Source organism: Phoca vitulina, unplaced genomic scaffold (assembly GCF_004348235.1).
Source record: "Phoca vitulina isolate PV1807 unplaced genomic scaffold, GSC_HSeal_1.0 scaffold26, whole genome shotgun sequence".
NCBI lineage: Eukaryota > Metazoa > Chordata > Mammalia > Carnivora > Phocidae > Phoca > Phoca vitulina.
Genome location: NW_022589729.1, coordinates 17,811,396 through 17,839,190, shown reverse-complemented (window position 1 = coordinate 17,839,190; position 27,795 = coordinate 17,811,396). Strand labels below are relative to the sequence as shown.

Below are 27,795 nucleotides of genomic sequence, written 5' to 3'. Positions count from 1 at the left end.
AATATAACTTTTGTTGAAAAAATCAACACATCACTATTAAATTAATTTGAAGAATAAATGTTGAGAATACAAGAGGTTATTTTGAAAACTAGACAGGCAATACTAAATATTAAGGTATATTTTAAAAGGATAAAACGTCCTTTTAAAACTTTTATTCAAAATAGTTGTAGAGCTCAATGAAATAGTGTGGATAGTCCTGAAATGATGGGAAATTAATATAAGAATTTAATGTTATTAGAAATAATTACCTTTTAAAGAAACAAATTTAGAGATATAACTGTAAAAATCAAATATGTTTACAAATGTTTCAATAGGAAGCTAAACAAAACAAAGCCTAAAAAAATTAAGAGGAAGTAGAAATTAACTTTAGGATATCAATGGCAGGATGGAAACTTTTTAGGAATAAAATTGTAATAGAGTGAGCCACTACCTCAATGATTCCTACCCCACCCGTTGTCCTGTATTATCATTTCTTTAAAGGGATAGAAAATTATCACAAGGAACACGTCAGTAGATTTGACTGTATCTACTGAGAGTTGTTTGAGTTTAGAGCTATGTCTTCTCTCCATATTCCTATCATAGTATCTTTCTGCCATACATTTAATTTACTCTTTGCTTCAATTGTGTCAGACTCTGGAGAGAAAAAAAAAGTCCCATTATATAACATAACAAAAACATTTTAATTTGTGGTGAATGCAGATAATATATTAGTATTGGATATTAAGACAGAACAGAGAAAACGTACTTCTTTTTTTTTAAATTTTTTAAATTTATTTTTTATTTTTTTGCATTCTTTTCACCTTTTTTAAAACTTAAATTCAATTAATTAACATATAATGTATTATTAGTTTCAAAGGTAGAGGTCAGTGATTCATCAGTCTTCGATAACACCGGTGCTCTTTACATCACGTGCCCTCCTTAATGCCCATCCCCTGGTTACCCCATCCACCCACCCTCCCTTCCCTCCAGCAACCCTCAGTTTGTTTCCTATGATTAAGAGTCTCTTATGGTTTGTCTCCCTCTCTGATTCCCTCTTGTTTTATTTTTTCCTCTCTTCCCCTATGATCCTCTGTTTTGGAGAAAAGTTACTTCATATCTTCATCAGAGAGGGGAGCAAGTTTCAGGGTTTTTTGAGAGCTGATTCCTTGTATGTGTGAATATTAGAGCTGCTGAGAATTGTGAAGAAAACAACAGCCACATAAATTGGAACCCAAGGCTAAGGGCATAGAGTTAGGATAAATGAAATCAAAGTCCTGGATGAAGGAAGGCGGGAATACTTAGGGAGGGTTAAAGTCGGTGGTGCGGCCCGGCAGTTCTCGGGCCATTCCATAATATTCCATTTCCCACATAGGCTCTTTGAAAAGCTGTCTACTCTCCTCAGTAGTCCTTCTTCACTACCCTCATCTCTTTCTTAGCAGAAGATCTCACTGTGCACTTTAGGAATAAGATAGAAGCCACCACACAAGAGTTTTCTCAAGTTCTCGTAACTAGACTTACATGAGCACCCTCTTGCACTAACTGCTTATGACACAGATAAGAGACATCTTTCCGGGTAGTGAACAACATAATTCTTCTAGACCCTGTCTTCTCTCACTTCCTGATGAATCTCAAGCATCCATTATCAATCCTATTTGTAAAAATTGGAGGAAAACATTAGAAAGTCCTAGATTTATGCCAACAATATTTGAGATTCAATCTCATCATGCAGAGACCTAGAAGCAATGTTATCACAAAATTAGACTTTTGGGAGAAAGGGGATATTTGAGGTTTGGGCTCGACAGATAAGGAAATTATTAAGAGGGTACACTGTCAAGAAGACATTCTAGGTAGATGGAAGAGGGCATATGAAAGTGAGTTATGTTCAAGAGATGGTCCTTAGTGTAGTGTGGTTTAGTTAAAACATTGATATTCAAATAGAATAAGATTGTGTGATATGACTGGATAGACTGAACTGTTTTATGATGGACCAATTCTAAATGGAGGAATTCATATTTAATTTTGTAATTAATATTCAACTAGTAAAGTTTTTGATTAAGGGCTATATTAATAACTATCTTTCTCAATTAGATGTTACATAAACCCTGCTTTTTTATGTATTATGTATGTGTTTGTGCATTTTTAGTACATATTTTGGTCTATGGACCTTATGTGTATTTATTCATTGATTTTGCAAAATACTGTCTCAAACATTTTAGGTATATACTCAAAACCTAGCAATATTTTTATCTTGCTTTTTAAAATATCTTGTAACAGAACAAAGTGCTAGTTCTCATAATCTATTTATGTACATCTTATACTTTTCTCATAGCAGGTACCCATATTAAGTTGACATCTGTATGAGCCATTCATCTACCACATTTAGCTATGGTAATGATGTGCAATTTCCTTCTTATCACTGAAGAAGTGTCCTTTAGATAGCTATTTGTCAGTTGGCCCCAGCATGATGAAACTATAAAAATAGTTCATCCATTGTGAAACTAAAGGTAAGTTTCCATTTTGATTTCATAAAGTTTTCTTTTTTTCCATTCTTAACTCCCACCACTGAATCTATCTTTTGATTACTTCACATCTGGCCTTGAAATAGTCTCTTAAGACCTTGTTTTTTTTTTGTTCCATTGCATTTGACTAATTTTGCACATAGTTGCCAAACTCCTATTCATAAAAATGACTTTGATCAAATCATTTCTCACTGAAACAACCTTTATTGTGCATCTCCCTGTCTTCTCTGTGGTCCAAAGGATACAGTTGAAATTCTTCAACTTAACATTGAAAGACCACCAATTTTGATACCAAACTACCTATGGAATTACTCCAGCTGCTCTACTCAGGAAACCGTGTCCTTTGCTACTTTATTACTTTTCCCTTTCTGGAAGTTCATTTTTCCCCCACTGTTTTAAACTTTTTAAACTGATGGAATTTGACCTAGAAATAACAGTCCCACCTCTCTTGTCAATAAAGGATCGTTAGTGATCTCCTGCCCTGAATTATCTTTTCCTTCACTGCTTGCTTATTTCTGTTTTATTTAGCTCACTAAATATTCACTGAGGTCTTAATGGGGGGGGGGCATTTTTTCAGTTATTTGCATGAACAATAACAGCAAGGCCCATTGTCTTGAAGTGATTGCATTTCTGTGTAGCAACGCACACAGATGATTTCAGTAATACAGTAACTCTTCAACATCCAGGGACGATTATATTAAGCCAGTCATCATAATTCTTCATTACCCGTGATTGGAAAAGGAATGGCAGTGGCCAGGTGGGAGGCATTGGATGGAAAATTGTTCCTTTTTGAGAGAATAAAAACAATAAAAAATGCTTTCTCTTCTCCTCATATTCCTAATATTGCTTGACTTTCCTGGATAATTGGGAGGGGTAAGGAATAAGATCTAGGTTAAGGTCCCTTGAATTCTTGGCAATTGTTGAGAAAGACCCCAAACTGAAGGCAAGAATAATAATTTGAAGCCCAAGTCCTAGAAGTAGGAAAGCTCAAATACTGGGATAGCCTCTGAAGATATTTAAGTCTCTAATTATCTACTCCTTTATATTAATCCTCTATACAGAAAGTAGGTGCAGATCACACATGAGTTTGAAGCAAAGATTCTGTATTAGATTTGGACGGTGGAATCTAGTTAAAAAGAAAAATACTGTGAAGGGGAAGAGTATTTTCATTTGGTTGTCAGTTTTTCTGGTTTTGTTTAATTTGTTTGCATTTGGCAAGAGAGGAGTTTGTCAAAACCACCAAGCTAAAATAGAATTTGTCCTGGAAGTAATTAGCTATTCAGAAAAAAAAAAAGAAAGAAAAGAAAAAGGAAAAAAGAAATTAGAACCTTACTTCACACTCACCAAAATAAAATTCAAGATAAATGACCCAATGGCCAACTTACTATTTTCATTTGATTTTTTTCAGTCACCTCAAATTTAGTTTTCCCCAACCAAGCAAACTTGCTCCCCGCTCTGTGTTCTTATTTTTTGGATTATCTACCCGTTATAAAATACCTTCTGAGTTATCTTTACCCAAATTACTGTAATATCCTTTTCATTGCTAGATCCTATTGCTCTTACTCATGAAATATCCATGAATACATCCACTTCTCTACCACTCCCATCTTCTTCCAAGCTTCTCCCATTTCTCACCTGGACCTTTAATTAGTTGGATGAAACTATTCCATTCCTGTCATCCATTTTCTCCTTTGTAGCCAGAGATCATTTTGAAATAGAAAACTAAACATATTTTCCCTTTCTTCACATTTTTGAAGAAAAATAATCAAAAACAAAATCTACTTACATTGTATGTTAATTACACTTGAATTAAAACAAAACAAAACAAAAAAAACCCCAAACAGCAATAACAACGAAAACCCCCGAATCTTCTAGTCCAGAAATTGTCTCCACAAAGGTAGGAGAAGAAGATACAACTTTTATCGCTGAATAAGCATTAAACCAGGATGTGATACATCACAATCCAGTAAGACATTGCAAGAACAGATCTCACCTTCTGATCTAGCCAAGCATATACAACCTGTTACATGCATGTTCTCAAGTTAAACAATAACTAGTCATCAAATAAGAGGACTTGACAGAACCCTTTGTAACACACAGTTCCTCCTAACTTTACCTGGTAGTTGGGGTGACTATCTGTATTAACTAATTGGCTTTATCCAGAGGAAAAAACAAACTTCTCAGCTCTTTATTACAGGAAGTAGTTTTGCAACTTGGAGCCCTGAAGTTAGGCTGCTGTCCTACTACGGAAACTGAGATAGGGTGCTATCTCCCTTGATGTTTATATTTCAAAGAGATGACTCCCAGCTTAAGAAAGACAGTCCTGAGTCTGTCTATAAACTCACAAGAGGCTTACCTAGTTTTCAAAAGGATTTATATCATTTTAGAGGAGGAAAGTACTTACAAACACACATTTTCTAAAGTAAATATTCAAAGAAAAGGGAGGGTGGAGAAATCTCTTCCCTATTTTCAACTGGGAGAATTAAGCCTCTTATTTTTAATTTGTATTTGTCTTTACAACACTGAAAACCTTTTAATGCTTTCCATCCTTCTTAGGATAAGGACCAGAAATCTTAAGAGGCTTATAGTGCTGCCTGGTCCCCTTACTTATCTCTCCAGCTTATCTTTCCATGCTCTCCTTTTACACACTTTCAGCTCCATTGTTCTTACTTTCCTGTTTCAGAATGCACAGCACACTGCTTTAGCACAAGATTATTCTGCTTCACCACCCCCTTCACCCTTTAGACTTCTTTGGTCAGATCTTCTACATCTCTGTTCAAGCATTCCTTTCATTAGTGGCTGTCGCTTGCATGAGGTTTTAAGCCACATGAGCACAGGGGCTAGATCAGATTTTGCTCACTCTTGGTTTATGTCACGTTTAAGGTATGTTTTCCTGATGCATGGTTAGCACCTTACTAATATTTTTATAGGTACGAATGAAAAAGAGTAACATGAAAAAATAAATTAGTAAAAAAGTAAAAGAGAATATAATTGAATATCAAATATATGAATGGAGGATAGCTTCCTAAGATTAAAAAAAGACTGTAGAACCAGTTTCTTTAAGAAAAAGAATGATAAATTTGATTTAAAGTTTCCCTCTGTATACACACACACACAAACACACATACTCATACATATAAATCAAAAGGCAGATGGAAAAAAGCATTGGAAAAATACAGCAATGGATTAATTGCTATATTAAAAATTTTTTCAGAGGATATTTTGCAAAGAATTAAGTGAAAAACCCAGAAATGATGAAATACAAGTAAATGCTAACCACAGAAAAAATACATTGCCAATAACTGAGAAATGCACATTAAAATGCGATGCCATATTTAGCAGTGCTTTTTACAATCATACTGTTTAATATAGAAGGGGATATAGTAAAATAGGAACTTTCTTACATTGTGACTGGGAATGTAAATTTGTACAACACTTTGCAAAATGATTTGGCAATATTTATCAAGATTCTTGAAATGTCCATACTCTTTGAACAAAGAATCCACTTCTGGGAATCTACTGTGTAATGCAGTAAGCATTTTGCACATAAATCACACTTCACAGTTTGTTTTTAACAGTGTAATGCTAGAAACAATGTAAATACTCAAAATTGGAGGAATGGTTTACTAATTTATGAATATGTGTATTTATGGAATGCATTTCTCTGCAGGCACAAAATATGATCTTTTCAGGTAGTTTTTAACAACATGAGAAATATGTTTTGTTTTTTTTACTGCCAGGTTAACATACAACACACACACATATAATACATATATGTATAATACCTACACATATAAATGCATATAAATATGCATATATAATACATAATACATACATACACAATGTTAAATAACAAAAACAATATTCCATTTATTTACTGTGACCTATATTAAAAGTAAGTAGATTATGCATAAAAGACATTTTACCTTAGGTGATCTTTAAAAAGCTCTTATTTAGGTATGATCAACTTAAGGAGCGTATTTAGTGAATGTTTTTCCCCAAGTAAAACAACTATTGTTTACCTACTTGTTTTTTGTTTATGTGTACCTCATTTGTATTTCAAATAAATGTACCTCTCAAGATATTGCTTGCTTTATGAAAATTGATGTATTGTCACCTTTTCATAAAACTATATATAAACCTGTGTGTTGGAATTAGAGATTTATAGCTAAATTTTTTTACGTACTAAAAATATTCAAAAACTGGCACGTTAATCAGTATGTATTTTTCAATTTTACTATACTTTCACAAAATAATTAAAAATAAGTTTCAACTCTGAAAGAAAATGCATTACACTATATAAAAAAGAGAGTAAATAAGAAACCATCAGAAAAATATTTGGAAAAAAGGCAAATGTAAGAGAATTGTGAGCTTATTTAATTCAGCATTTTCTCTACTTACCATTAGTTCACAGCTTATTTGTTTTTGGTTCTGTTTTCCTGGCAAATCATTGACCAAGTCCCCAAAGACCTTAGAGATTCTGGTAAGTTACACATTACTTGGCTTGTTACACTGGTTGTGGAAATATTATTCCTCCCATTTTCCTACAAAAGCTACAGGCCAAAACAAAACAAAACAAAAAGAAAGAAAAAAGCCCCACAGAAGTGAAGGCAAATTTCAAAATTATTACACAGTCACAGATTAGATATAATATCCTTACTTTGTCTTTTTTGTTAATTGTTAACTTGAGGTAGATTTTAATAGATTTAACTACTTGATTCTATTTGGTATCTATGATTTCCACATGCACCTCTTCGTATGGTATGGGAGTTGCATTTGTAATTTCTCCAGCAGTGGATAGGATATGGGACTATGGCTACTGAAGAACTTTCTTTGATTTTATTATATCATGTTATTTTCTAATTAGGAAGAAAAATCAATCACTCACTGTATTATAATAGCAGCTTGCAGTAAAAGAAAAAAGTATTAGACATCATGCATTTTGCCAGGATGCTGATTTGTAACATTTTGGTGACAGCAATGAGATAAAATATTAGAGTCTTTTTAGGATGTGCAACCTCTCACATCTCACCACATAAGAGTAATTAGATTGTATTGCTTTTTCTTAATAATTCTGAAAGGTATTTTTTGATAAAGAAGTTTGATTTCCTTGGGAACAAAGGATGCATCTTAAAATAGTAAATACATATTTTCATTTAAATGAATGTAGATAACTGGAAAACTGATTTATTAACCTGCTTCATCAAGTAAATTACCTGCTCTTATTAACAAATAAGTCTTCAAAAATATGAATTTTTTTTACCTCCCCTTTTAGTGATCTTATAATTTTCTCCCTTTTTTTTTTTTGCATGCTTCTCATCACTTTGATATTAGATGGGGCTAATTGTGGTAAGCAAAATTGAGTTACACTGGTGTTATTTAATGAATTCTCTGTGAATACTGGACCAGATTGTCATTTTTCTTATAAGCCCACCATTTATTTATTTATTTATTTATTTATTTATTTATTTATTTGGTACAGAGATTATGTTGAGTCATAAACTTTGTAAGAGGAGAATAACCACAGGGGCCATGAAAAAGTACATCTTGACTATTAATTAACACGAAGCTGCTTACTACAGGTGATAGAGTTCAGTGGGAATGTTCCTCAGCATCATTATATTCCTCAAGAAATGGGATAAGATGATATTTGCTATGTTTTTGGTTAATTCTTACTCAAAATTATGATACATGCAAATACTATAAGAATTATGAAAAGAAGATTTTATGCCATTGTTGTCTTTCTAAAACAGGAATGGTTTAGCTCTTTATGAACTACTGTGGAGACATCTGTAAAATGAAAAAAACTCATGATTTTAATAATAAAACTATCAGTAATTCTTTTTAAAAGCAAATACAATGTAAGGATGAACACAGCTATTGAAAGAGTTGGGGAGTATCATTTTAGAATTAGAGTATGGTCTCTGTTTTCCACTGGCATAAAAATATTTATTTGTTCTCTCTTTTTTTCTTTTTTTGACTTATTTTATTTGGGTTCAAGATAGGGATTGGAATTGGGTAGGCAACCACTCTGATGACCTGATAGACAAGGATAAGAAGGACAGCAGAATTGTCAAGAGTTTGAGGTTCATTGAATTTATAAATATTTCTGACATATCACAAAATCCCATTACTTTTAATATAGTGCTTAGATTCCTATAACATTCTGAACTTCTCAAAATATGTCTCACATGTTGTAGTCAGTTCCCGGTGTAACAATTCAAAAAGGACACCAACCAGGGAAAATAGAAGAGTGAATTGTTCTCCTTATAATAGAAGGGAAGATATCAGGATGGAGAGTATGAGAGAAATATATTCCAATGCCTGGACATATTCAAGTTCTTCAGGGAAGTGACCACCTTGCTTATTTAAGTCAATATGGTAGACTTTCTACCTAGCACTAACTAAAGCCCACAGTGGATGTTTTATAAATGAATGTAATTGGGAAAGAAACTTGTTTTGTCATGATTCAGAGATAGCAGGAAGCTACAGGAAAGCACATAGAAGAACTGTCCCAGATTTAGGATCAGACTTCATCCTAATGAAGTGGGTTCCCTATCACTAACATTGACTGCAAAGGCTGGACATTTGTCTTTTCTAGATGATTTAGAAGGTGTCTCTCTAAGGAATAGAAGAAAGTAGATATTGGGCGCCTGGGTGGCTCAGTCGTTGTGTCTGCCTTCTGCTCAGGTCATGATCCCAGGGTTCTGGGATCGAGCCCCGCATCGGGCTCCCTGCTCGGCGGGAGGCCTGCTTCTCCCTCTCCCACTCCCCCCGCTTGTGTTCCCTCTCTCACTGTGTCTCTTTCTGTCAAATAAATCAAATCTTAAAAAAAAAAAGAAGAAGAAAGTAGATTTTAAGGAACATTCACATTTTAATTTTATAGGATCCTACTTTATATATCCTTTGCATACAAAAACTGCTGTCACCACCATCTAAATGAAATAACAAAGTAGTCAAAGTTTATTTTTATAAACCCCTCTCTCCACGTGAGATTCCCTCTCCTTTTAAAAACAGTCCTTCCATCTTCAACACCCTCAAAATCCGCACATCTACCTGCCACACACTGGCTCACCTATTCCCTGTAGCTGTACTCTGTATACAATTTCAAATATCAAATTTCTGTTTTGTTCCTCAAACCAAAACAAAAACAGTTCTTATTGTGTTTTTGTGTTATAATCTGATGAAAGTAATTTAACAGAGGTTATGGATTTAAGATAGATTTAGCAGTCTCGGAGGGTATTTAAGCATGAGTTAATCTCGTCAGTCTCTAAGTAGTCAGGCATAGAAGAGGTGAGAACCGGGAACCTCGGAGCTTTACTCGCCTCCTGGAGGCCAAGCTGTGCCTACTCACTTTCTTCATGACTCCCTTAGAGGTAGTGCTGTAAAAACATGTGCTGTGAATAGAGAAAACATGGTCTGGCACAACTTTGGCAAATATCTGAAATCATGAATCATAAATATATGAATGTGAAGAATTTCTTGTATTTTGAAAAAAAAATACATCATTAGGAACATAATCTTCCCGTGTTGCATTCAAATTTTCCATGGGGGTTAGCTGAATTTATTTCAGCAATCTTTCTCCTTTCTACCATGTTTTTTTCTTTTTACTGCCCCTACAGCCTTTGGTTCAGAGAACAGAAGCATCTACCTGAAGGAAACAGAGTTCCCAGGATAACTAAATAGACAGGGAATAGAAGTGAGAAACAGAACATGTTGTTTTTTGGTGTTTGCTGGCTGACTTATTTTAGAACCTGTACAAGTTATCTTGTGCCTATTTTTAAGCCTGTGTACATGGATACAATGAAAGTGTGGTTTACATTTAAAATCTTTTTTAAGTTAAGTTTTTCATTTTAATTCCATGTAGTTAACCCACAATGTTATATTAGTTCCAGTATGTTTAAAATCTTAAATGGTGTCATATATATTAACACAATACATAACTTATTGGAGAAAGACTACAAGGCTAAAATTATTTTCTTGATTTTGATAATAATTTATTAAAATAGTATATCCAACAGAAATTACATGCATTGTAAAAATCCATGTTTTTCTGACAGAGTGATCACAGAATGTGCCATGTTTAAAATAACCAATCTTCATTCTGTGTTTTTTCTTACACATGGTACTTGAAGTAAAACACTTAAGAGGAATCTAGACAATCCAAATGTTTGATTTTCAAAATGATTTTGCCAGGATCTTTGGGCTTAAATTTTTTCTCTCACTCCTGCTGAGAAAGTGCATACATTTTGAAATTTAGTCTATTTGAGCAATGCTTTTTTCCCTTTCAGCTGATAATAAGCATATGGGAGTGGGATTGAATTTGAGACAAGCTGTTGATCTCTATTGAACACCCAAAAAAAAAAAAATGTAAGGTCTCAAAAAAATTTTTTTTTAAACTAGCTCTCCACTGATAGGCTAAAAATGAATTAGAAATTCAGTACATTGATGTAAAATCATCCTGATATGGGGCTTATAGGAAGAAAAGTGTGGTTGTGGTATATTTTATAATTGGGGTTGTGATTATTTTGCCTAGTCCTTAGAGTTATAAAGTTACAGTGTTCAAGGAAGAGAATTAAGAATCAGATAAGGATACAGATATTCACAAAATGGCAGCAAGAATATTATTATCATACCTTTTATGTCACCATTCTTTTGTTATCTTATGGTTTGCTATTTTTAGAACCATATCATTAGGAATAACATATATATCATTTTATATATTTAGATTGATAGATATCCTTCTCTACCCCTAAGACTTTGAACATATAGAGACCATACATTAGAGATATGAACTGATTTTAAAGAACATAGTTATAAATTTTCTGCTGTTTATATTGAGAGAGCAGGTTTCAGAGAAATCAAGTGGTATATCTAAAAGGAATTGAGAGACCTGGGTTTCATTTGTATCTTTATGATACTGGATACACACAACCATTTACCTTTCCTGGTTCTCATTCTCTTTGTAAACCAACAAGGCTGAACCAGAATAGCCATTTCTAGCCCTAGTTAGTCTGACCAGAGTAAGGAATAGGTGTCTTAGAACATTTGTAAACTCATGAGGTCTGTGTTTGGGGCCTTCTGGCTTCCATTTTGTGGCCACTGTGCCCTCCCTCTTGCTCATCCTCTTTCTGTGTAAGACATTCGGGCCTAAGGGCCCATGAGATTTCCTACCAAACTCTCTCCTTTTTGCCATTTTGCCAAGATTTATTGTGTCTTTTATAACGTGTTGTTTGGTTTAACCTCTGTTAAAATACCCAGATCCTATTCAATTAAACTCTGCTTTCAGCTAGCAACAAAAAATACTTGACTTTTTGAGGAACCTCCATACTGTTATCCAGAGTGGCTGCACCATTTTGCATTCCCACCAACAGTGCAAGAGGGTTTCCCTTTCTCTACATCCTCACCAACACTTGTTGTTTCTTGTGTTGCTGATTTTAGCCATTCTGACAGGTGTGAGGTGATATCTCATTGTAGTTTTGATTTGTATTTCCCTGATGATGAGTGATGTTGAGTATCTTTTCATGTGTCTATTAGCTATCTGAATGTCTTGTTTGGAAAAATATCTATTTGTGTCTTCTGCCCATTTTTTAACTGGATTATTTGTTTTTTGTGTGTTGAGTTTGATAAGTTCTTTATAGATTTTGGATGCTAACCTTTTATCAGATATGTCATTTGCAAATATCTTCTCCCTTTCTGTAGGGTGCCTTTTAGTTTTGTTGATTGTTTCCTTCACTGTACAGAAGTTTTTTATTTTGATGAAGTCCCAATAGTTTATTTTTCCTTTTGTTTCCTTGCCTCTGGAGACATATCTAGAAAGAAGTAGCCATGGCTAATGTCAAAGAGGCTGCTGCCTGTGTTCTCCTCTAGGATTTTTATGGTTTCAAATCTCATATCCACCAATTGCACCACTAGGTATTTACCCAAAGAATAACTCAAAGGGATATTTGCATCCTGATGTTTATAGCAGCATTATCTACAATAGCCAAATTATGGAAACAGCCCAAGTGTCCATCAGCTGATGAATGGATAAAGAAGAGGCAGTGTACACACACACACACACACACACACACACACACACAGAGGAATATTACTCACCCATCAAAAAATGAAATCTTGTCATTTGCCATGATGTGAATGGAGCCAGAGAGTATTGTGCTAAGTGAAATAAGTCAGTCAGAGAAAGACAAATACTGTATGATTTCACTCATATGTGCAATTTAAAAAACAAAACAAATGAGCAAAGGGGGGATGCAAACCAAGAAACAGACTCTTAACTAGAGAACAAATTGGTGGTTGCTAGAGGGGAGGTAGGTGGGGGGGGATGGGTTGAATAGGTGATGGGGATTAAAAATGCACTTGTGATGAGCACTGGGTGTTGTATGGAAGTGTTGAATCACTGTATTGCACACCTGAAACTAACGTTACACTGTATGCTAACTAACTGGAACTTAAATAAAATAAAAACTTAAAAAAATAAATACTTGAATGTATCTAAATAACAGAATTACATGGTTTTCAAATTTTAGTATGCATTACTTGTTGAAAATCCACATTTGGATCCTGTTCCCTAGAGCCCTTTAACACCCATTTTTAACAAACTCCCCAACAGATTCTGATACTAATTGAGAAACATTGCTGTAAGATTTTTGCATATTACCAGTGATTTAGGATTTAATTCAAATTATAAGTGACCAGAGATGGAATATTTGGGGTTTGTGATTTGATGCTTCAAATCACATAATAGAATTATACATAATTTTTATAGGTTTTACTCCTTAAATTGTTCTCATTCTCTAGTGTGGGGGCTTATTACCTGCAAAATAATTGTTACTTTTTTTCCTATGAGATTTCCTATATAGTAGTTTTCTTTGCAATACTTAAAGTTCATGTATAAAAACATGGAATCACAATACACAAAAGTGGAAGAAAATGGACTTTCAAAATTTCATTGAATAACAAAATACATAAATTTTGCTTTATCAAAACATAAAATTTAAAGGAATGTTTCAAAAAACTGTAGAAACAGATCTTCCCTAGATGACTCAGTATAGAAGTGCAAGGCAAAGTATAAGCTATTTTTATTTATTAGTTATTATTGTTTTCTCTAATTCCCCTCATATCCTCATTTTCATGGCTTATAAATGTTCTGCCTTTTTAATGAGCAAGTCTGTGAAATTCCTTAAAACCTATTACTCAATGTGTGGCCCTGGGCACTTATTAGAAATGTAGTCTTGGACTGACTCCAGACCTACGCCAGACCTACTGAAGTAGAACCTGCATTTTATAAGATTCTTAGCTGATTTGTCTTTGTTTTAAAATTTGAGAAGCACTACCTTAAAATGCTTTTGTCTTGTGTTCTACCATACTGGAGTTTACTTCTAATCTGTTACTTTATGAAATGATTTTTTTCAAAGATTTTATTTATTTATTTGAGAGAGAGAGCATAAGAGAGCACAAACTGTGGAGAGGGAGAAGCAGGCTGCCCATCGAGCAGGGAGCCTGATGCAGGACTTGATCCCAGGACTCTGGGATCATGACCTAAGCTGAAGGCAGCCGCTTAACTGACTGAGCCACCCAGGTGCCCCTGAAATGATTTTTTAAATAACAGCGTTTCAAAGATAGCTGTATTGTTTTTGTACAAATTATACATGCCCATTTAAGATACTAAAATAATACTGAGAAATATAAATAAGGAAACTCACTCAACCACTCAGAAATGACATTATTAAAAAAAAAGAAATAACGTTATTAACATATGATAATTTCAGATATCTCTGTATACAGATACAGAGGTAGCTGTAGATAGGAAGATGGATGGATGGATGGATGGATGGATGCATGCATGGATGGGGAAAGGATGAGACAGAATTTTAGTGAGATGAAATCATGCTATATGTAAAACATTTAAAAATTAAGTCACTGAGTTAATTTTTCTAAATTCAGAATTGAGAATTTATTAAAAACAAAGAAATTTAAGTGAAAGGTATTGCTGAACCTGAAGCAATATATATGTATATATTTTAAAAGAAGAGATAATTAGATTGTAAGAGTCTTATAAAATGTGATGATGTCATGGGATGGATGTGCTTCAAGTGTAGACATCTGTTATCTGTCAAATGAAGGATGGGGAAGTAAATATCATCACACTGCCTCACACTTCCACCTCCCAATTTTGTTTCTTCAAAAACAATATTTTTTCTAATATTCATTCTACAGTCATAATTTCAATAGTTGTTTGAGTTTATTTCTTTATTTAGGGTTGTACTTATCCATAGTACTTATCATAGCATCTCCCATCCTGAGTTTTTATTGTGATTCACTTTTTTTTTTTTTAAAGATTCATTTATTTATTTTGGGGAGAGAGAGAGCGGGGAGGGGTGGGGCAGAGGGAGAATCTTAAGTAGACTCCACGCTGAGCTGGGAGCCCTACATGGGGCTTGATCTCATGACCTTGAGATCATGACCTGAGCAGAAACCCAGTGCACCACCCAGGTGCCCCTATTTTGATTCATCTCTTAAATATAGGGATTTCATTAAATATTTTCAGCTGTCCCCAGGAAAGTCTAAGGAGTATTTGATTTCTATAACTTCTCGCATGCTTGAGGAGGTATGTTTTTTAATTTAATTTAATTTATTTTACTGAAAGGCCACAAATTGCATGAATATATAATTCTTTTGTTGTTTAATACTGTAGATATCACTGTTTTCAGGTATTATCTGCTTTAAGAAATACCAGATCACTCTAACTCACCAATCCCCCTTGTAATTTACTGAATATATGCAAAATTCTTTTTCTGTGAAGTTTAATAACTTTATTAGAATATGTCTTATTTGCTATCAGTTTTTTTAACATCCATAGTGTGCCATAAGTTGCTGCAGCTTTGAGTTTTATTTCAGTACAGTTTTCTTCAATCATTTAAATTTTTTTTCTTTCTCATTTTACTTGTTCTTTTTTTAAGGAAGTCTCTCTGTGTGCTCAGAGTTCTTTGTTTTTCTTCTGTTTCAACCCAGTAGTAAGAGTAACACAGATTTTTGTAACAAGTAAGTTAATCACTCACTAGATTTTGGTGCAGAGGTTTTGCCTTCTATACTCTCACTATCCTTTGGAAATTAAAAACAGCATCCTTTTCCGGAAGCTAATGAGTATTCTGAACCGTGGCCACACAGCAGAGGTGACTTGGAAAACACACAGAGTTAGGGGAAGGTGTCCATCTGTTGATAATACAAATATCAAATTGTTGGCTGCTATCCCTAGAAGGTACATATGTCCCAAAGCCAACATGTAGCTCATAAGCTTCCTCTCTCAGAAGATACATAGTTTCCTCTCTGATAAAGACAAATGGTATGATACCAAGAGTACAAGGGACAAGAGAAAAAAAATAGATGAATTTACTTGATCAAAATTAAAAATCTTTGTGCTTCAAAAGACATCATCCATGAAGTGAAAAGATAATCTACAGAATGGAAGAAAATATTTGAAATCATATATCAGATAGTGTAGATATTTATATCTAAAATACATACACAACTTTTACAACTCAATAATCAAAAGACAAATAGCCCAGTTAAAAAAATGGGCAAAGGATCTGAATAGATATTTTTCTACAGGAGATGTACAATTGGCCAGTAAGCACAAGAAAAGATGCTCAGCATCATTAGCCATCAGGGAAATACAATTCAAAACAACTATGAGAACTAACTTTACACCTACTAAGATGGTTATGTTGAAAAAGACAGTAACAAGTGTTGATGAGGATGTGGAGAAGGTAGAACTCTTGTATATTACCAGTGGGCTTGTAAAATGGTGCAGCTGCTTTGGAAAACAGTCTGGCAATTTCATTTCTCAAAAGGTTACATACATATAGATTTACCATATAACCCAGCAGTTCCCCCTCCTTGGTATATACTCAAGAGAAATGGGAACATATGTTCATGCAAAAACTTGTACATGGGTGTTTATGGTAGCAGCTTTATAATATACCCCAAAGAGAAACAACCATATACCTATCAATGGATGAATGGATAAGTGAAATGTGATATAGCCATACAAAGGAATATTACTCAGAAATAAAAAGGTGTTAAGTACTGATACAAGCTATAACATGGATGAACCTTGAAAACATTATGCTAAGTAAAAGGAGCCAGTCACAAAAGATCTCATATAACATGATGCCATTCATATGAAGTATTCAGAATAGGCAAATCTATAAAAACACAACGTAGTTTAGTGGTTGCCAAGGGCTGGGGGGTGGATGGGATACAGAGCCACTGCTAACGGGTGAGTGAGTACAGGGTGTTTTGGGGAGGCTGAAAATGTTCTAAAAATAGGTTTGGTGATGGTTGTATAGCTCTGTTAATATACTAAAAACCATTGAATTGTGTACTTTAAGTAGGTAAATTTTATGCTATGTGAATTATATGACAATAAGTCATGAAAAAAACCAAGTGGGGTGCAGTCTTACTTCCAGGTTTATCTTTGGTCACTCATCATGCATTCTTATTGTGGACGCTGAGCCATCTCCCTAGCCTGATCTTGCTCCCCAAGGTCACAGCCTCTGCTCACTCGCCCTTGTACCCTTTCTGTATCCCTGTTGATGCTGTTCCCTCTTCTCTTCAACCCAGGCGTTTCATTTCATGGTGGTGGTGAAGATGGAGCTAAGTGGATAGAGGTGGTTTTATTCTTTCCTTGTTCTCTTTTTAGTTTTAAGTCACTACATAATTATATCCTGCTTACCGCCCAAGGCCTTCTCTTTTGATTCCAAAAACCTCTTGTGAAAGTAAAAATCTAAACTTGGACAATTTTTTAATGGTTGTTTTTTGAAATTAGGGCTGTGGGAAATATTTCATAATTCAAAGGAGTTGTAACTTTTGCTGGTAGCTTTGCATGCCTGGATAAAGTATAAACACATTTGAACCGAATTATGTTTTTCAAACCTGCTGGCTTTTGAGAAGTCCACTGGTCTTATTTTTTTTTTTTAAATCCTTTGCTAATAATGAGGATTATTTTTTTTCTCTTGTCCAGAAAAACATTTCATAAACTAGTTTTAAACCCAATATTCTTACTTTTTTGAAGTCAGTTATTATTCCAAAGTTTTTTCTCAACTGCTCACATCCTGAGAAAAATCACACTGCTTAGTCTCACAGGAGACATTATTTGTATTACAAAACAAATTTGATCATGTGTAATGAGACAGGAAAGTGCCAAGCCTGCCAATGTGCCTTAATGCTGCTCAGGGCTTTCTTTTTCCAGTGAACTCTGTCTGAAAACAAATTAGAATGAAAAGCCTCCTCAGTGAGAACATGGAATTATATCAAAGAAAATGTCCAAGCCATTGGAGTATTTCTTTTTTTTTTTTTTTTTTGATTTTATTTATTTATTTGAGACAGAGAGAATGAGAGAGAGAGAGAGAGCACATGAGAGGGGGGAGGGTCAGAGGGAGAAGCAGGCTCCCTGCCCAGCAGGGAGCCCGATGCGGGACTCGATCCAGGGACTCCAGGATCATGACCTGAGTCGAAGGCAGTCGCTTAACCAACTGAGCCACCCAGGCGCCCCCATTGGAGTATTTCTGACACCCAACAATTCTCTTCCGGACCAGAGACTTATTAGGCAAATTTATTTCCAACTTCTAAGCCTAGAATTTCCCACATTGCCTTTTCACTTTACTAATTGCAGTCACATTTATATTAAGACCCTTCTGTTACTTTTGGAAGAGCATTATTAGAGTCTGAAATGTATATATATATGTGTGTATTTTTTAAATAGGTAATACATTTATATAGTTTCAAATTTTAAAACTTATGTAAACAGGAATAGAGGGAATCAAGTGAAAATTCTCTCCTCTCTCTCCCTGCACCCTGTTTGCATTTCCATAGGCAATCAGTTTAGTTGGTCTTCCGTTTCTTGCATATTCTTCAAGAAACATTCTATAAATTTGGAAGCAAATATGTTGAGGACTGTATATTTCTTTTTTATACAAATGATAGTGACTATATAGTTGTATTGTACGTTTTTTCTTTCACTTTATAAGAAGTCTTGAAGATAGTTCTGCAATGGGGCATCAGGTTCTCCCATTTTTAAAAGTTGCAATGTGATCCCTTATGTGGGCATACTATAAGTTTTTGATACAGTGACCTTTCTTGGATATTTAGGTTTCTTTAGAGATTCATCTGAATTCCATGTATGAATAGTTCTTTTTATTACTGAGTAGTATTCCATGGTATAGATGTACCATAGTTTATTTAACCATTCACTCATTGAAGGACATCTGGGTTGTTTCCAGCTTTGAGCTATTACAGGTTAGCTGCTCTGAACATTTGTGTGCAGGTTTTTTTGTGAACATAAATTTTTATTTTTCCGACATTAATGCCTAAGTGTGCAATTGCTGGGTTACGTAGTATTTGCATGTTTAGTTTTTTTAAGAAATAGCCAAACTTTCCCAGAGTGGCTGTACCACTTACATTCCCATCAGCAATGTGTGAGTGATTCAGTTTCCCACACCCTCCTAGCCTTTGGTGTTGGAATCTTATTATTTTGGCCATTCTATCAGGTATTTAAGGGGTCTAATTTTTAAATTATGAAATATTACAAACTTTATTCAGTAAGAAACATCCAGAAAATTATAGTGGACTTCTATTTTTCCAACATGGGATGATTCTTCAAAGATAAATCACAAGTTAAAGATTATACTGTACAATTTTTAAAGTTAAATTTAATATTTTTTGGACTCCTTTTATCTCCCAATATTTTCTTTTCCATTATTTTTTTACCTTCACAGATTTTTCTTTGAGAGTATTAAGATGGTAGTAAACGTGATTTTTATTTTTGCTATTCAATCTGACAGAATTTATAGTTCTGTGGTTCTACTGGAAGAGACTTCTGACTGATAATACCCCATGAGAGGTACACAAGGCATTTTACTGAGATTAAACTTTAGTCTTCTGATTTTAGAATCCTCACAACTGCAGTATGTTAAAATGTTAATTCTCTAAGATATTGCCAAGAGACAGATGGGATAATTATCTACATATCAAATATAATTGTTTGGAAGCTACAAATTAAATCATGAGCTAAATTTCTTATGCATGTAGCTTAGGTCTAGTGAATTCCCTTGAAGAATTTTAAGTCAACAGCTTTAAAGACCACCACAGCTATATTTAAAATTAGTGTTTTGCCTACGTATTTGCTAAATAGCTATATTATCTATTTATAACTTCATGTAAAATATCTCACAGTGTTTTTGCTTTTCACTTTGCTTGAACATTTTCTGCTTTTGATGTGCCACTAACTTTTTCTCTAGATGACTCTTACCCTCTGATCTCTCTTCCTTCGTTATTTTTCTCAGTGAAGTCTCTGCTGGCCTCTGTAATACTTACACAGGGGCCATGCAAATCTTCTCTGTATTGTTCCTGTTTTCGTGTACGTGCCGCCAAAGTGAGCACTTCTGAGCTCTGGGCCAGGTTTTATGCTCCTTCCATAGGTTTCCTTCACTCTTGTTTCATAAACATGTCCTGGCAGTTCCTCAAGCCCTTGTCATCCGTTAACAGAACCTTTTACTTCTTATCCTCATGAGGAGGACCAAAGCTTTTTTTCTTCATTGCTGCTTCTCCAATGCCAACCTTGGCACTTTTCCCATAGTAGGCACTGAATAAATATATATATTTTTGTTGAATGGTCGAGGGAATGAAACTATGGACTTAAAAATACCTCCCAATCTCTAAGTTCCATGGGACTGTTCAGTATTCTTTCTCCACTGAGTTATTTGTTCCTAACTCTTGTTTCTTTGAACAGGTTGATGAACTCAAAAGGGAAATTATGTAAGAAGGGAGTATTGTAGAGAGTTGTCCTGGGTTTGGTTTCCTCTAACCATTTGCATGTATCTTAGACTGATACTATAGCTCCATCTCCTTCATCTTATATCTTATCTTTTGGCAAATCAGAGTTCTATAAAAATCTGTGTCAAATCAGTGTCAAATCGGTGATTTCTGAAGTTTTATATTCATAAGTGCTATCAGGTTCCTCTATTTTCTTGTCTTGAAAAGACTTGGTGTCATTTCGTGGCTTTGTCTGTGGGAGAGTAATGCATATTTGGGTCAATTCATAGAAAGTAACTAAGAAATTCTAACTAAACAGAAAGTAAAGTTTAGAAACTATATTCTCTTAATAGATAAGTTAGGCAGATTATGGCTTAGTGTAAATGACTTAGTTAAACTATTTATATCATGATTTTAAAATTATGAATGCTCTTTTATATTTCTTCCTTTTGTAAATTAAACGTATACACAATTTTTAATTAGACAGAGAAAATGATTTGTTTAAAGTGTTTGATCACCTCATGTTTAAAAAATAAATATATTTCTTTAATATTTGAACAAGTAACATTTACATATATTAATAATCGATAGCTATAGACGAATGTAGTGAAAAGTCTTTCTCCCCAGTCTTGTCCTCAAGCCAGTTTTCAGCTGTACCTCCAATCAATAAACATTTTTCTTAGTTTCATAATATCATCTCATCTCATAGGAAATGGCTTGTTTAAAAGTGTAGAGTATATTATCAGATAATTAAAATAAATTTTCTATAACCAAAAAGTGAGTCTCTTAAAATTAGTGCTGCTAAAATGTAGCAAAATAGGTCATGGCAGAAGATAGGCTATCTTCCTCACTAGAGCAGAGATCAGCAAATTTTTCCTATGTAAAGCACCAGATAGCAATTATTTTAAGCCCTGGAGGCCATAAAGTCTCTTCTACAACTATTCAACTCTGCTGTTGTAATTTAAAAGTATCCATAGGGGCACCTGGGTGGCTCAGTCGTTAAGCGTCTGCCTCCGGCTCAGGTCATGATCCCAGGGTCCTGGGATCGAGCCCCGCATCGGGCTCCCTGCTCTGCGGGAAGCCTGCTTCTCCCTCTCCCACTCCCCCTGCTTGTGTTCCCTCTCTCGCTGTGTCTCTGTCTGTCAAATAAATAAATAAAATCTTTAAAAAAAAAAATAAAAAAAAAAATAAAAGTATCCATAGAAAATATGTAGATGAATGAGCACATTTGAGCTTGAATAAAACTTTGTTTTATTTGTTTTTCATAAAATTTTCACATGCTATGAAATATTATTCTTCTTTGAATTTGTTTCCAGCCATTTAAAAATATAAAATCAATCTTAGTTCACAGGTTATAAAATAACAAACAGTGGGCAGGATTTGGCTTCTTGGCTATTTGCTGACTCCTGATGTGGATCAAGATAATGTGGGTTCTAACACAATTTCATTTCTAATTGATTTTTTCTTATATATATTTAAAATACTGTTTATTAAATATCTTAATTTTTTTTTGTCTTATATGTCCATTTCAGTATATTAGGGAAGAAGATGTAACAATTGTTGCATGATGGTTAAGTGCTAGACACTTTTTTTTTGGTACATTATCTCATTTAGTCCAGTCACCAACTGTGTGAGGTAGATATTCTATTTTATAGATAAAGTAATGAGGAAGAAGGGGATTAGTAACATTCCCAAAGTTATATACTTGCTAAGAGGTGGACTGTAGTACTTAACGGAGGCTTATCACATTCTATGTTTATAGAATTGAACAACTATTTTTCAGCCACATAAATGTGCTGCTTCCACTTAGAGTTCTATGCTCGTGTTTAGGTGTTTCTAGCTTTGTTGTTTTTTATTTGTTGGTTGATATTCAATGCTGTTATTTTCTCAAAGGTATAAACAGGAAAATTGAATTCATATTTATTTTCATTACATAATTTTCACCTCAGTGATTTTGCTTTACCTAGCTTCCTTTTAAGGGGAACTGGATTGGAAAATAGGCAAATGGAGTTTGAAATACAGAGTAATTTTTTTTTTTCAAATATGGTCCCTGTCTTGCAGTTATATGTATAATTCAATTTTTAATTTTGCAATTTCAGTTCATTTCCTCTTGAATCCTCAAATGTTCAGAACATATGATGACACACCAATATTGGGAGATTGTTTTTCACAATGGTTAGAGGAAGAATAAAGTGCTTTTGTATGGGGATTATAAAATATGTTAAAGTACATATTCTTTTTTCTGGACTTAAAAACAATTAAGAGTGATCCTTTTATTCAGCAACAGTATTAAATTACAGTCACAATGCTGATAGTAAAATTTGCTACCCTTCAAAATAGAATTCAACACAAAAAACATTTTAATTCACTTTATTATTATTTAAATTTATACATACCTTCATTGATACTGATTTATTTCATAGAGATTATTTCAAAATATGTAAGGATTCATTAAAGTATTTGAACAGGATTGTTAAAGTAAAAGCAAAAACTAAATAGCATACCGTTGTAACTAATATCGCTTGTTTGGAAAAGGTTAAATTTTAAGTTTATTTAAATCTTGCACTAATAGTTTGAAATATGTTAATTAATTGGGTGGTTGGGACCTTCTACACTCATCAGCTATGCCATAAAATATTTTCTCTTCAGTTCTGGGAGATACCTGTTTTGGAAGCCCTTTTTAGGGATTTGTGGGTTAATCTCTGGTCTACAGGAGCATTCTGTAATTAAATAATTACATTATTGGTTCCAAATCATAGAGTTTTAGAGATCAGACTATTTCTTTTTTTTGGTGATTGTTTAAAAGCTAATCATTAGAAGATTAGCTGAATGACCTGTAGATGTCAGAGACAATGATTTATTTCGTATCTGCCTCCAAAATTTAAAGCAGAAGCTAATACTGAGATCATGCCATTGCATTTTGTTTTATTGATAAGAGTTGCAGTCATTACTTAATGACTACCAAGATAAATGAGTGGGGAAAATGCCCCTAGTTTATTTAAAATAAAAACTAAATACTGTGTGTGGTTAAATTGAAAACAGCTGGAAAGAATGTAGACTAATGCTATCCTAAATTAGAGACATTAATATCATTAAAAACATTAGTTGGACTTAAATTTAAAAAATTTTATACACTGCAAAATATTAACATTTTGAGATTTATAGGCATAAATCAGAAATCTATAGTTAAGACATGATAAGCCTGTTGAAAAATATCAATGTATAAATAGTTACACTTTATATACATGCCATAATGATTTAAGAAAGCCCTATGAGGTCACTGTATTCCCAGCAGCCCATGCAGTGCCCAATACCTGTGAGGTATGCAAATATTTATTGAATTAATGAGTGACACCTATCTTCTGTATACTTCGTTTCCTAAAGAAAAATACTATTTTCTTATATAGTTATATCAACCCTCAGTGGAAATAGTACTATTATCTCTTTTTATAACCAAAGTACTATTGTAAGTATAATAGTACTATTATTTCTTTTTATAACCAAAAAAGCTGAATATAAATCAAAGAAGTTTGTAATGGATAATTTTATTAAAATATATTAGTTATTTTCAATTTTCATTTGTATTTATATTTGATTTTTGTCTTCAGGAAGTTATTTGACAATATTTTGCATGAAATTTATGAAATGCCCTTGCTTACACAAAATGTAAAACTGTGTAACATAAAACAAAGAAGAAGTTAAAGCCATTTTTAAAAATTTTAATTGAAATATAGCTGACATACATTATACTAGTTTCAGTTGTACAACATAGTGATTCAACAATTATATACATTATGATATACTCACCATGGTAAGTATAATTACCATCTGTCACCATACAAAGTTATTACAATATTATTGACTATTTCCTATGCTCTACTTTTCATCCCTGTGACTTATTTTACAACTGGAAGTTTATACTTCTTAATGGATAAAGGGGATTAAGAAGTACAAATCCATTTATTTATTTTTCATTCAAATAGAGTTAGCATTTCATGGAAGTACATACTTCGTTTCTCAAGCTCTAATCCTCTTAATACATTTTAAAGTTAAATTTCCGACTGGTTGGTGCTAAGATAATAAACACAAGTCAGAAAATTTTAAGAATAATCAGTATAGTCAAATGGTCTACTGAAAATTGGATCTTACAATTTAGTAAAACCTAATTTTAGTATAGCTTGATATTATGTATAGTCATTGATACTTCAAATTAGGGTTCCCTATGAACATAATTACTTATCACTTGTATTATATATAACACCTTTGTTTAATAAGTTAGCAATGCTAACAGAACCAAGGTTATAAAAATATACAAAAAAAGTGAGCATGATTCAAAAATAATTTTTTGAGGGGCCTTTTTTTTTTAAGAGCCCAAATTGAGCTAAATTGTATTACATTCTCTCAAATATTTGTTAGAGTGGCTTTCAATTATCATTATCTAATTATCATTAGAATTATCATTAACTGATTTAGGCTTCTCTGGCTTTCCAATTTCCTATGTGTGACAGATACTACCTTTAAATGAGTATTGTTCACATTCACATACTTTTACAAATAGATGACAATTGAAAAATTGGAATTTTATCTTTGAAATTTCAAATATAAAGCCAAACTAGGGACGCCTCGGTGGCTCAGTTGGTTAAGCGTCTGCCTTTAGCTCAGGTCATGATCTCAGAGTCCTGCGGTCCACCCCTGTGTTGGGCTCCCTGCTTAGGCGGGAGTCTGCTTCTCCCTCTGCCCTTTCCCCTGCTCATTCTCTCTCTCTCTCAAATAAATAAATAACATCTTAAAAAAAAATAAAGCCAAACTAAAGAAAATTGAGATAGTGGTTGGCCATGTGGGGAACACTATCATAGTGGCCTTACCTAGATGAGGCCCATGGTGTAGTGTCTCAGACTCATCCTAGAATGCTTCTGATTTTGTGAGGCATCCAGAACTGTGCAATTTTCAAACCAACTGCTTCATGTTTAGCAAGCAAAAGTATGGTTGAGATAGAAACCGTAAAGTTAGGGTAATGACTTTGTTCACATATGATTTTCCACGCAAAATCATATGTGTGCAAAGGGAAATTATAATCAGAATTATACTTTGGTAACATGGACTCAGAAATAGAGAAAAGGCAAGTGTGTGATTTGGAATAGTCTGTAGTATGTAGTCCATGTTGTAGCTAATCTCTAGTAGGAGAATTATAGAATTTTCCTCCGTATTGAGAAGGTTGACAATTCATCTCTTCCATTGAGATGATTCAGCATAGAGAAATCAGTGAAGTTGTGTCCGTTCTATAATGTAGTCTGCTTTTTCTTGCAGTGGACTTTAAGATCTACTTATTGTACACTGATAAAAATATATAAACCTTTTTTTTTTGGTGGATTTTGAATTTGCTTCATCTCCAGGTTTTACCTTTTAATCAAATGCCTAAGAAGTAGGCACCATTTCTTTTCCCTTAAGAAATTCTAAAGGCTAAGATGGAGGCTTTCTTTTAATATGTTTTTTTCCTACTTAATGTTAATTTAGTTCTCAACAGCTTTCTTGGTTTCCCCATTTCCTCCCTATTCTTCATCTGAGAATAGTCTCAGGACATAGACATTTCTGTATCAGCTCAAATAATTAGTCTCCCAAGTCTAGCAAATACATGTTAATAATAATTCTGTGGCGTATCAGCACATATGTGGCTGCACATAAATCAGCACATATTTATTGCCTGGAGCAGGATTTCAAAATGAGAAAGTTTAAAGTAACGTACCTAGCCAGTTGTGTACTTTGAATGCAGAGACAATTTCCCTGATAGTCTTGTAGGAAATCAATTTACTCCATGGAACAATACCTCCATTTATGATTTTCTCTCAAAGTATGAATGTACTGAAAATGGTTATCTATCAAAGGCATTCAACATTGAAGTAGAGACACTCATTGACTGTGGGAGGCAATCTTTGCAAATTGTGGTTTTCTGAGATAGTGAATTACATATCTTTTTTTAAAAGATTTATTTATTTGAGACAGAGAGAGAGACAGCATGCATGTGCGATCTGGGGGAGGGGCAGAGGGAGAGGAAGAAGCAGACTCCTAGCTGAGCGTGGAGCCCGTAGCCTGGCTAGACCCCAGGACCTTGAGATCCTGAAATCATGACGTGAACTGAAATCAAGAGTCGGATGCTTAACTGACTGAGCCACCCAGGTGCCCTGTGACTCACATATCTTATGGGAAACAGTTCTCTCCTTTTTTCCCCCCCATCCATCACATTCCAAGCTTTTGTCCAGAGTGCAAGAATACTGGGCCTTAATGATAGATATCAGGCATTATCTCAAATTGCAAATGAAAGCCCACTTTCAACTAATAAAATTATTTGTGGACTGACTGCCTATGAGAAGACAAGTCCCTTGGCCCAGGCAATATGGTACAAGTGGAGAGGCCTTTGCTGTCTCCCACCTATTCAATCTATCCACTCTTTCAGTGCTTTGACCTTCATATTCTTAGCACTTATTCCAATTTGTAATTGAACATTTATTGTTATGTTTTTTCATTTTTTTATTCTTTTGACCATAATATAAACTTTGTGAGAACAGAGGCTATTTTTTCTGTTGTTCACTGCTTTATACATGATGCCAAGCACAATAGAAGGCATAAAAAATATTGAATAAATGAATAAATGCTTCATGTAACCAAGCTGAGATTCTTCTTTCCACATGAATAGATTTAAAGAAATGCTAGATTTCTGACCAGTTGGGAAGCTATTCAAATCTCATTTTATAGGTGGGGGGATTAAGCATCCCTGAAGATGGAAGAAACTGAAAATTTTCCAAATGCATTTTGGTCCACAAGAGTGCTATCAATTAATGTTAGTACAGTTGACTCCTATTTATACTCACTTCTTTCTGGATCATCATATTTCCCTTTTTAAATGATTCTTGTAGTTATGAGACATGAAGATATGAAGACATCTCCATAAAGAAATAAGGATTATGATCTCTTTTTGTAATTGAGGATACTTTTCTTGTTATACATAGAGTCCTGAGAAGTCCAATAATTGTTAAAGATTGAAAGAGAGCTTCACTGCATCAGTAGCTTTTCTCATACTATTCTGTTAGCATCAAAATGAAAACTGTGTTCTTTAGAAGATATTAGCAGGTGTTAAGCAATACCCAAGTTGGATTGTGATATTCTTGATAATCCACTTTGTCACTAACTTGACAATACACATTCTAGTCATGATATCATTTATATAATCCTTGGTTTGCCCAGAGAAAGAATGGAAATATAGTGTGACCTGTCAGAGGTCTCTGTGTGTGTCGGTTATTTGAGAATTTCCTTTGCTTTTGAATTGCTGCTTGAGAAGGGGTAACCTTTGAATGGCCAAAATGTACTTGGGAGGAAACAGTGTTTCTAGGATCAAATGGAGGAGTAAGCTGTCTGAGCCCCTTTAGTTCATTGCAGCGTTTTTTGTTATAAGTCATATGGTTTTAAGCCTTGGTTTATAAGAAGAGCT

General features: G+C 34.0%; 1 protein-coding gene and 1 non-coding gene across 6 annotated transcripts in view; one reads left to right on the top strand and one right to left on the bottom strand.

Moving 5' to 3' along the window:
- The window catches only part of KCNT2 (potassium sodium-activated channel subfamily T member 2), a 377,236-nt gene that overhangs the window by 40,626 nt on the left and 308,815 nt on the right, over window positions 1–27,795 (top strand). The gene's annotated exons all lie outside the window — the stretch shown is intronic.
- Window positions 19,833–19,940, bottom strand: LOC116643623. The gene has a single exon (XR_004301586.1). It is a non-coding gene; the product is annotated as a U6 spliceosomal RNA (small nuclear RNA).